Source organism: Bubalus kerabau, chromosome 23, assembly GCF_029407905.1.
Source record: "Bubalus kerabau isolate K-KA32 ecotype Philippines breed swamp buffalo chromosome 23, PCC_UOA_SB_1v2, whole genome shotgun sequence".
NCBI classification, from domain to species: Eukaryota; Metazoa; Chordata; class Mammalia; order Artiodactyla; family Bovidae; genus Bubalus; species Bubalus kerabau.
Window position 1 is genome coordinate 11,279,051 of NC_073646.1, and position 9,163 is coordinate 11,288,213.

General features: G+C 47.4%; 1 pseudogene; it reads left to right on the forward strand.

Annotated features, from left to right (window-relative positions):
• The first annotated feature begins 8,156 nt into the window (after nucleotides 1-8,156).
• LOC129637482 (NADH dehydrogenase [ubiquinone] 1 alpha subcomplex subunit 1-like) lies at nucleotides 8,157-8,369 on the forward strand (annotated as a pseudogene).
• Nucleotides 8,370-9,163: the final 794 nt, after the last annotated feature.

Sequence of the window (9,163 nt, forward strand, 5' to 3'; positions counted from 1 at the left end):
CAGAAAAGCTCCGATGTCTTTCCTTTGAGAACCAGTGTCAATTAAGATCTCTCTTGAGAACTGTCTTTGGACCATGGATCACCCGTGGATTCCCTGGTGGTTCAGCGGTAAAGAATCTGCCTGCCAAAGCAGTAGACGTAGGTTTGATCCCTAAGGATTATCCCCTGGAGAAGGAACTGGCAACCCACTCCAGTATTCTTGACTGGGAAATCCCATGAACAGAGGAGCCTGGTGGGCTACAGTCCATGGGGTCGCAAAGAGTCAGACACGACTGAGCAAGTAACACTTTCACTTCCATCTTCCTAGCCCAGAGGTCATCGGACACCATTTGGGAGGCTCCCTGTGGCTTCCAGAGACTTTCGAGAGTCCTTCTCCTTCATCCCAGAATCCTGTTCCCTGGAGAGGCACAGAGGCACTTGGTCGTTGCAAAAGCTGCCCTGTGTGGTGGCATAACTAGGGCAGAGATGCCTTCTTCCCACAAGAGGGCCAACCAAATGAGTTCTTTTTTTATTTTTAATATTTTTATTTATTTATGTGTTTATTTGGTTGTATCGGGTCTTAGTTGCAGCATGTGGGATCTAGTTCCCTGACCAGGGATCGAACCCAGGCCCTTCGCATTGGGAGTGCAGAGTCTTAGCCACCAGATCACCAGGGAAATCCGCAACCGAATTCTTGACTCTTGTTTTTGATTCCGCTTCTGATCCTTGTGGGGTGGAAAGAGGAAAGGTGCTCACAAGGGCAGAGGCCAGAGCTGCTCTGTCACCAGGGACTCTCCCAATGCAGCCAGATGCAGGTCCCCAGGGCTGCTTTCTTCTGGGTAATGTGGTCACAGTTGGGTTCGAGGGGTCAGACCGTATTGTCCTGCCTGTTTAGATTTGCGCGGTCACAAAGAGTCGGACATGACTAATCACGCATGCATGCATTGCAAAGGCAGAGTAACATTCTCCCCTCCAACTACCAACTCCTGGAGGGCAGGGACCCTGCTGATTCAGCATGGATGGACTCCTGGGAGAGCCCCCAGAGGGAGCAGGCAGTCAGGGAAGGCTTCCTGGAGGAAGCGGCACTGGTTGAAGCCAGAGTTCGCTGCAGGGAGGAGCAGGAAGGACACTGTCTTACAGAAACAGTGAGATGGAAGGTGTGGTACATGGACAGACTGAGCAGACAGGTAACCCTGGGCAGCTCTGGCTGGTGGAACCGGAGCATGGGGTGGGGAATGGGGAGCCAGAGGAACGGCCGAACAGAGAGAGCGTTCGAGAAAGCAGGATTCAGATTCAAGACAGCCAGCCTTTCCCTGACTCCTGGTGCCCGATGACTGGGTAAAGCCACTTCACTTGCTAAACCTCAGTTTCTTCATCTCTAACGCTGGGAAAGATTGACGGCAGGAGGAGAAGGGGACGACAGATGAAACGGTTGGTTTGGCATCATCAACTCAATGGACATGAATTTGAGCAAACTCTGGGAGATGATGGACAGGGAAGCCTGGTGTGCTGCACCCCAAGGAGTCGCAAAGAGTTGGACATGACTGAGCGACTGAACAATAAGATGGAAGCAATGGCAGTGATGAACATCGCCGCTCTGGGTCTGCCAGGCCCTGGGGTCTGCATTTACCTGCACGCCTCACTCATTCCCATGACACCCCTAGAAAACAGGGGGCACCTTTATCCCCATTGTACAGATGGGGTGGTTGAGGCTTATGAAGGTTCAGGAAGATGTCCTGGGTTCCAAGGTTCAGGATTTGAACCCAGATCCCAGGATTTGAAGCCCAGGCTCGAACTGCCCCTAGGAAGGAGCAGGAGGGATGCTGCTTGGAATGTGAACACAGTTGTCTCTCTCTTTTTTCCCTCCCTGGGGTGGCCATAGCAGTTAGCACAAACTGAGTGGCTTCGAAAAAAATAATTGGGGCTTCCCTGGTGGTCCAGTGGTTAAGAATCCACCTTGCGATGCAGGGGACACAAGTTCGATCCCTGGCCCAGGAGGATCCAACATGCCTCAGGGCAACTAAGCCCACGTGCCACCAAGACTTTGAAGCCCACTTGCTCTAGAAACCATGCTCCCCAGCAAGAGAAGCCGCCGCAGTGAGAGGCCCACACACCGCCTCTCCAGGGTAGCCCCTGCTTGCTGCAACTAGGGAAAGCCCACACGCAGCAACGAAGACCCAGCGAAGCCAAAAATAAATAAATATAATTTTAAAAATCGGACATTTATTTATTCTCTCTCAGTCTTGGAGCCCAGAAGTCTGAAATCAAAGTGCTGGCAGTGTTGGTCCCTTCTAGAGGCTCGGCGGGGGGAGAACCTTCTTCCTGCCCCTCTCCCAGCTTCTGGGGGCTTCCAATTGATGAAGCTCAGGACACTGTACCCCAAAATACTGTACCCCAGCATGCTGAATACCTCAAGCAGAAGCAGAAAGATTGCCCTGACCTTGTCCTTCTTCCCTGAAACAGGAGAATAAAATTCCCATGGGAGAGGTGGCCTCCCTGTACCAGGAGGAAGAGAGACTTTCTTATCACCAGGGGCAGGGAACTGGGGGTCGTGAAATCTGAAAAAGGTTTGTTCATTTTACCTTTTTCCTAGTTATTTCTCCACTTCCCACCCCAAACCCAAACCCCTTTGTCTTCCCCGTTCTTCACAAATTTACTTGTTTCTTTGTCTCAAAGGTACAAAATCTTCCTGTTTTGATCACTTCTGGTCTGTATTCTCTTGTAAAGACTCCTCTATACAAGCAAAAATTCAGTCAAGCGTGTTTCCTTCTCTCCTGTTCATCTTTGTCAGTTCAACTTCCACACCTAGCCAGGGACCCTAAGAGGGTTGAGAAAAACTTTTTCCTCCTTACCTGGCAGTCCTGGAGTGTTCTTGGCTTGTGGCTGCATCGCTCTAATCTCTGCCTCCATCATCATTGTATCTGCATCCTCTCTTCATCTTATAAGGACGCTTGTCATTGGATTTGGGGCCCCCACCTGTATAATCCAGGATGCTCTTGAGAGTCTTTTTTTTATGATTTTTTTTTTTTCTTTTTCTGCAAGCACGCAGCTTGCAGGATCTCAGTTTCCTGATCAGAGATTGAACCCAGGCCATGGCAGTGAAAGCACAAAGTCCTTTACCACTGGACCCCTAGGGAATTCCCTCAAGGGTCTTAATTACATCTGCAAAGATCCCATTCACATCTGGGCAGAGATCTCTTTGGGAGAAGGGGCTCCATTCAACCCCCTCCACTCTCCCCATCTCTGGTAGGGAGGACTGACCAGAGCAGACAAGACTCCAGAGGCTCCATGAGCAAATCACACATTCAAAGGGAGGGGCTTTGCAGTGAAAAGTTTACTTTCTGGTGGCTCCTCTGAAGCCTTGCTTCCTTCTAGAGCCTCACTGTCTGACGAGGGAGTAGCCAACCCCACTTGGCTGCTAAAACTTGAAATGTGGCCAGTCCAAATGGAGCCGTAGTGCATTGCCCAACACATGCCAGAATCCAAAGACTTTACATGGAAAAAGGCATATAAAATATCTCATTCATAACTTCTTATATCGATTACATGTTCTAATAATAACATTTTAGGGGGCTTCCCTGGTGGTCTAGTAGTTAAGAATCCGTCTACCAATGCAGGGGACACAGGTTCGATTCCTGGTCCAGGAAGATTCCACATGCTGTGGAAGCGACTAAGCCTGAGGGCCACAAACACTGAGCCCACGCGCTGCAACAAGAGAAGCCATCGTAATGAGTAGCTCCTGCTCCCCACAGCTAGAGAGAGCCTGTGCATAGCCACAAAAGCCTAGTGCAGTCAAAATAAATATATAAAAAAAATCTTTCTAATAAATAAATAAAATAACATTTTGGATAGACTGGGTTAAAATATACATTACTCTTATTAAGTTCATTCATTTTATTGTTTTAAATTGCAGTAAAATTCATGTATCATAAAATCAACCATTTTACATTAAACAATTCACTGGCTTTTAGTGCATTCACCGTGGTGTCCGACCATCACCACTACCTGGTTCTGGAACATTCCTATCACCCCAAGTACCCTGATGAATAGATGAAACCTCCTTTATGTTGGATTCAGGATAGCAAGAAGGGGGAGCTCTCACACCCTCTCACACGTTGCTATCAGCAGACTCCAAACAGGAAGAGATGTACCTTGCATCTCCAACAGAAAGAAAGTTGTTACTTTACTACCCCAGGAGGAAAAAGGAAGATTTCCTCCTTGCCCGGCAACTGCCCAGCCAATGAGAGGCTGCAAAAACTCAGCCAATGAAACGCCACTACACTTAGAACTCCCAGCTTCCTCCAATGAGCTCTTTGTTTATCATAGCCCCGCCCAACTCTCCTTTCTCTCCTATAAATAATGGTCCTGTCTTTGTGTCTCTGGAGTTAGTTACAGTTTTGGTTATAGGTTACAAGCTGTAACATGCTTGTCCTGAATTGCAATTCTCTGCTATTCCTCAATAAACCCATTTGCTGGTTAAAAACAAAACCCAGAAACCGGTTTTAGTTTTAGTCAACAACCAATTAGCAGTCACTCCCCTCTCTCCCCAGCCCTTGGCCACCACTGACTTGGCCATTAGTCTCTATGGAGTTCCCTAGTCTAGACACAGCAGGGACTTCAGTGGCTACTTTATACCAGTGGATGCTTGGCTTCCAGGACCTCATAGAGTGGTACCAGTTGGGGCCAGGCCCACCCCCACCCCTACCCCCACCTGGGCAGCTCAGCCCTGGCACAAAGTGGATGCTCAATAAACATAGATGCTGGGAGAAAGAAGGAACAGGGATCCCAGAAAGAGAAGCAACTCTGGGATCCCCATTCTGCCCTGCAGTCTGAATGGCCTGGGCAGCAACTCAGTCAAAAAGTAGAGATGTGTGTGTGTGTGTGTGTGTTATAATAAAATATATGTACATATATATATTTTTATAGATACCAAATATATCTATTTGGTCTTTGCCCCATTCCTGGCACAGAGCCCCTAAAATCCTTGGAATTTCCTGAATGATAAGAGCGTCTTTTGTTTGTTAATGGGAACTCCAGGGACTGGGGCTAAAAAGCTTCAGGAGGGGAGCTGGTAGCCAGAAAAAACAGCCAAGTGCCTAGAGAATGGGAACTTTCAGTCCCATCTACTGGGAAAAAACGCTGAAGATTGAGTTCAGTCACCAGCGACTGACGATTTAATCACTTGTGCCTGTGTACTCAAACCTCAATTTTAAAAATACCCTAAATAATGGGGTTCTGGGGGCTTCTGGCTTGGTAAACACATCTATGTGCCGGGAGGGTGGCACACCCCCAGCTCCAAGGGGTCAGAGGTCCCTGTGCTCAGGACCCTTCAGACCCTGTGTCTCACATCATCTTCATCTGGCGGTTCACCTGCCTCCTTATGATAAACGGTAATACGTAGTAGTAAGGACAGCTCTTTCCTGAGTTCCGCGAGCCCTTCTAGCAAATGATCAAACTGAATGGGGGGCATTGTGAGAACCCTCAAATCTCTAGGTGGTGGGACAGACGTGCAGGTAACCTGGGGACCCCATTTATGGCTGGGGTCTGAAGCGGGGACTGTCTTGTGGGACTGAGCCCTTAACCTGTGGGGTCTAATTCTAGTTGTGGAGTCTAATAAGTGGCACAAGTTAGTGTCAGAACTGAATTGCTGGGACTTCCTGGTGGTAAAGGATCCGCCTGCCTGGTGGTTAAGGATCCACCTGCCAACACAGGGGACGGAGGTTGGATCCCTGGTCCAGGAAGATCTCATAGGCTGCTGGGGCAACTAAGCCTGTGCGCCAGAACTACTGAGCCTGCACCCTGCAAGTACTGAAGCCCACGCATCTACAGCCCATGCTCTACAACCAGAGAAGCCAGCACAAAGAGAAGCCTGTGCCTGCGGCTAGAGATAGCCCCGATCGCTGAAACCAGAGAAAGCCTGCATGCCCCAACGAAGACACTGTGCAGGCAAATAAATAAATATTAAAAAAAAAAAAAAAAAAAAGAATTGAATTGCAGGACACTCAATTGAAATGGGAGAATCAGTGTGTTTGAGGGGTTCCTCTGGGCTTTGTTGCATGGATGGGCTGACAGCAAGATAACTTTGTTGCTGGTAGTAAACATGAGTAATGCCTTTGCTTCCCGAGAGATAGGGTATTTCTGGGGGGCCCCCCAGGGTACTTGTGAGGATGGGTGAGAGGATGTGGGCTGAGAGCCGGCCACCATCCTGGGCTCAGAGGAAGGAGTTCTAAGGTGTTACCAGGTGAAAGCCAATGCTCCAAGGGCTCTGCTCACCACATGACTGACAGGGCTTTGCTCTGTGGGTGCGAGGCTGCCAACACAGCGCCCATCAGGGACCAGGCCAGTCACAGAAACAGGAGGAGTGAGCAGACTGTAACTATAAACATGGGGCATTCTTAGCTTTTTACTCTATTTGTGAAGGTGATTTAGGCAGAGGGATAGTTCTCGTCTATAAGAAAATCAAAACAAGGTGAAAAGACAACCCTCAGAATGGGAGAAAATAATAGCAAATGAAGCAACTGACAAAGGATTAATTTCCAAAATACACAAGCAGCTTATACAAGTCAATACCAGAAAAACAAACAACCCAATCAAAAAGTGGGGAAAAGACCTAAACAGACATTTCTCCAAAGAAGACATACAGATGGCTAACAAACACATGAAAAGATGCTCAACATGGCTCATTATTAGAAAAACGCAAATCAAAACCACAGTGAAATATCATCTTACACCAGTCAGAATGGCCATCATCAAAAAGTCTACAAACAGTAAATGTTGGAGAGGGTGTGGAGAAAACGGAACCCTCTTGCACTGTTGGCGGGAATGTAAATTGATACAGCCACTATGGAAGATGGTATGGAGATTCCTTAAAAATCTAGGAATAAAACCACCATATGACCCAACAATTCCACTACTAGGCATATAAGAGGAAACCAAAATTGAAAAAGACACATGTACCCCAATGTTCATTGCAGCACTATTTACAATAACTAGAACATGGAAGCAACCTAGATATCCATCGACAGATGAATGGATAAAGAAGATGTGGTACATATATGAATGTGAAAGTTACTCAGTTGTGTCCAACTCTTTGAGACTCCATGGACTCCAGGTTCCTCCGTCCATGGAATTGTCCAGGCCAGAATAGTGGAGTGGGTAGCCATTCCCTTCTCCAGGGAATCTTCCCAACCTAGGTCTCCCGCATTGCAGGTGAATTCTTTACTGTCTGAGCCACCAGGGAAGCCCAAGAATACTGGAGTGGGTAGCCTAGCCCTTCTCCAGGGGATCTTCCCAACTCAGGAATAGAACCAGGGTCTCCTGCATACAGGCAGATTCTTTACCAGCTGAGCTACCAGGGAAGGCATATATAAACAACAGAATATTATTCAGCCATAAAAAGGAACACATTTGAGTCAGTTCTAATGAGGTGGATGAACCTAGAGCCTATTATACAGGGTGAAGTAAGTCAGAAAGAGAAATCAAATAATGCATTCTAATGCATATATGTGGAATCTAGAAAAACGGAACTGATGAAATTATTTGCAGGGCAGCAGTGGAGACGCAGACATAGAGAACAGACTCTGGACACGGCGGGGGGGTGGGGGAGGTGGGCAGGGATGGGAAGAGGAAGGACAGGGCGGGATGTATGGAGAGAGTGACATAGAAATTTAAAATACCATATGTAATTTAGATAGCCAATGGGAATTTGCTGTATGACTGGAACCTCAAACTGGGGATCTGTAACAACCTAGAGTGGTGGGATGGGGAGGGAGGTGGGAGGGAGGTTCAGGAGGGAGGGGACATATATATACCTTTGGCTGATTCCATAGGTAGTGGCTTCCCTCATAGCTCAGTCGGTAGAAGAATCTGTCTACAGTGCAGGAGACCGGGGTTCAATTCCTGGGTCGGGAAGATCCCTGGAGAAGGAAATGGTGACCCACTCCAGTATTCTTGCCTGGAGAATCCCACGGACAGAGGAACCTGGCGGGCTACAGCTCATGGGGTCGCAAAGAGTCAGGCACGACTTAACAACTAAACCACCATGGCCGATTCATGTTGATGTTTGGCAGAAACCAACACAATTCTGTAGAGCAGTTATCCTTCAATTAAAAAAATAAATACATTTTAACAAATAGAAAATAAATAAATACAAAAAAAAGGGGGGGGAACAGCATCACGATGTGGTTCGAGGTTCTCCCCGGGATCGCCTTCACGGGCGTGGGCTTGTTCATCCTGGGGAATGGCCACTGCGGGCATCCACAGGTTCAGTAACAGGGCGAGGGAAAAAGGGTTGCCCATTATTCATATCAGTGGTATTTGACGGAAAGAGACAGGTGGGTCTCTGGAGTAAACCGTGACTATGTGTCAAAGGGTTTGGAGAACATTGATTAAGCAAACGTTTTCCTGATTGATGAAAAACAATTCAGTCATGCTCTTCTATCCCTGCTAGGAGATTATGCAGCGTATTGTGTAGCATGCAGAGTATTTTGTAGTGTGTAATAAAAAGAAAAAAGAAAAAAACATCAGCAGTACAAGTGTCAGCTACAAATTGGCACTTGCCATCTACATCGACAAGGATTAAATCACGAGCTGCGGCAGCTACTGATTCTCAACACCCTCTGAAAGGAGTTCAAGGTGAAGAGCAGAAATGAGGCACTCTGGACTCAGGGAAAAACTTGGCAGGATAGGTCTTCAGACAGATATTTTCAGCAGCTGATTTTATGAGTCCAATTCTTATATCTCCTACCTGGAAAAGCACTAAAATCCTTCTCGGTGATGACTGCTCCTTGTTCTGCAAAAGTGCGTGCTTGACTGCATGTACTCCCCCTTCACTAGCATCGCATCTATACGGTCTCTCCCCCTACTTCTTTGGAGCAGTTTCTCAGAGCTTACCTGAGGTGCTGTCTCCCTGGCTATAGTCCTCATTTTGTCCCCAAACAAAACTTAACTTGAAACTCTCACATTGTGTATTCTTTTTTAAGTTGACACAAGCATGACAGCCTCCTGTCAGGGAGATAGAGACAGAGAGCAGAGGGCCCATGGCAAGCAGGAGGGCAGGGCCATCTAAAGGATGCTACAGAGCATTGCCATTAGTGCATACAATGCTTCTCCATCCAGGACTTTCTTTTTTAAAATCTATTCATTTATTTTTGGCTGCTGAAACTAGAGAAAGCCTGCACACACGA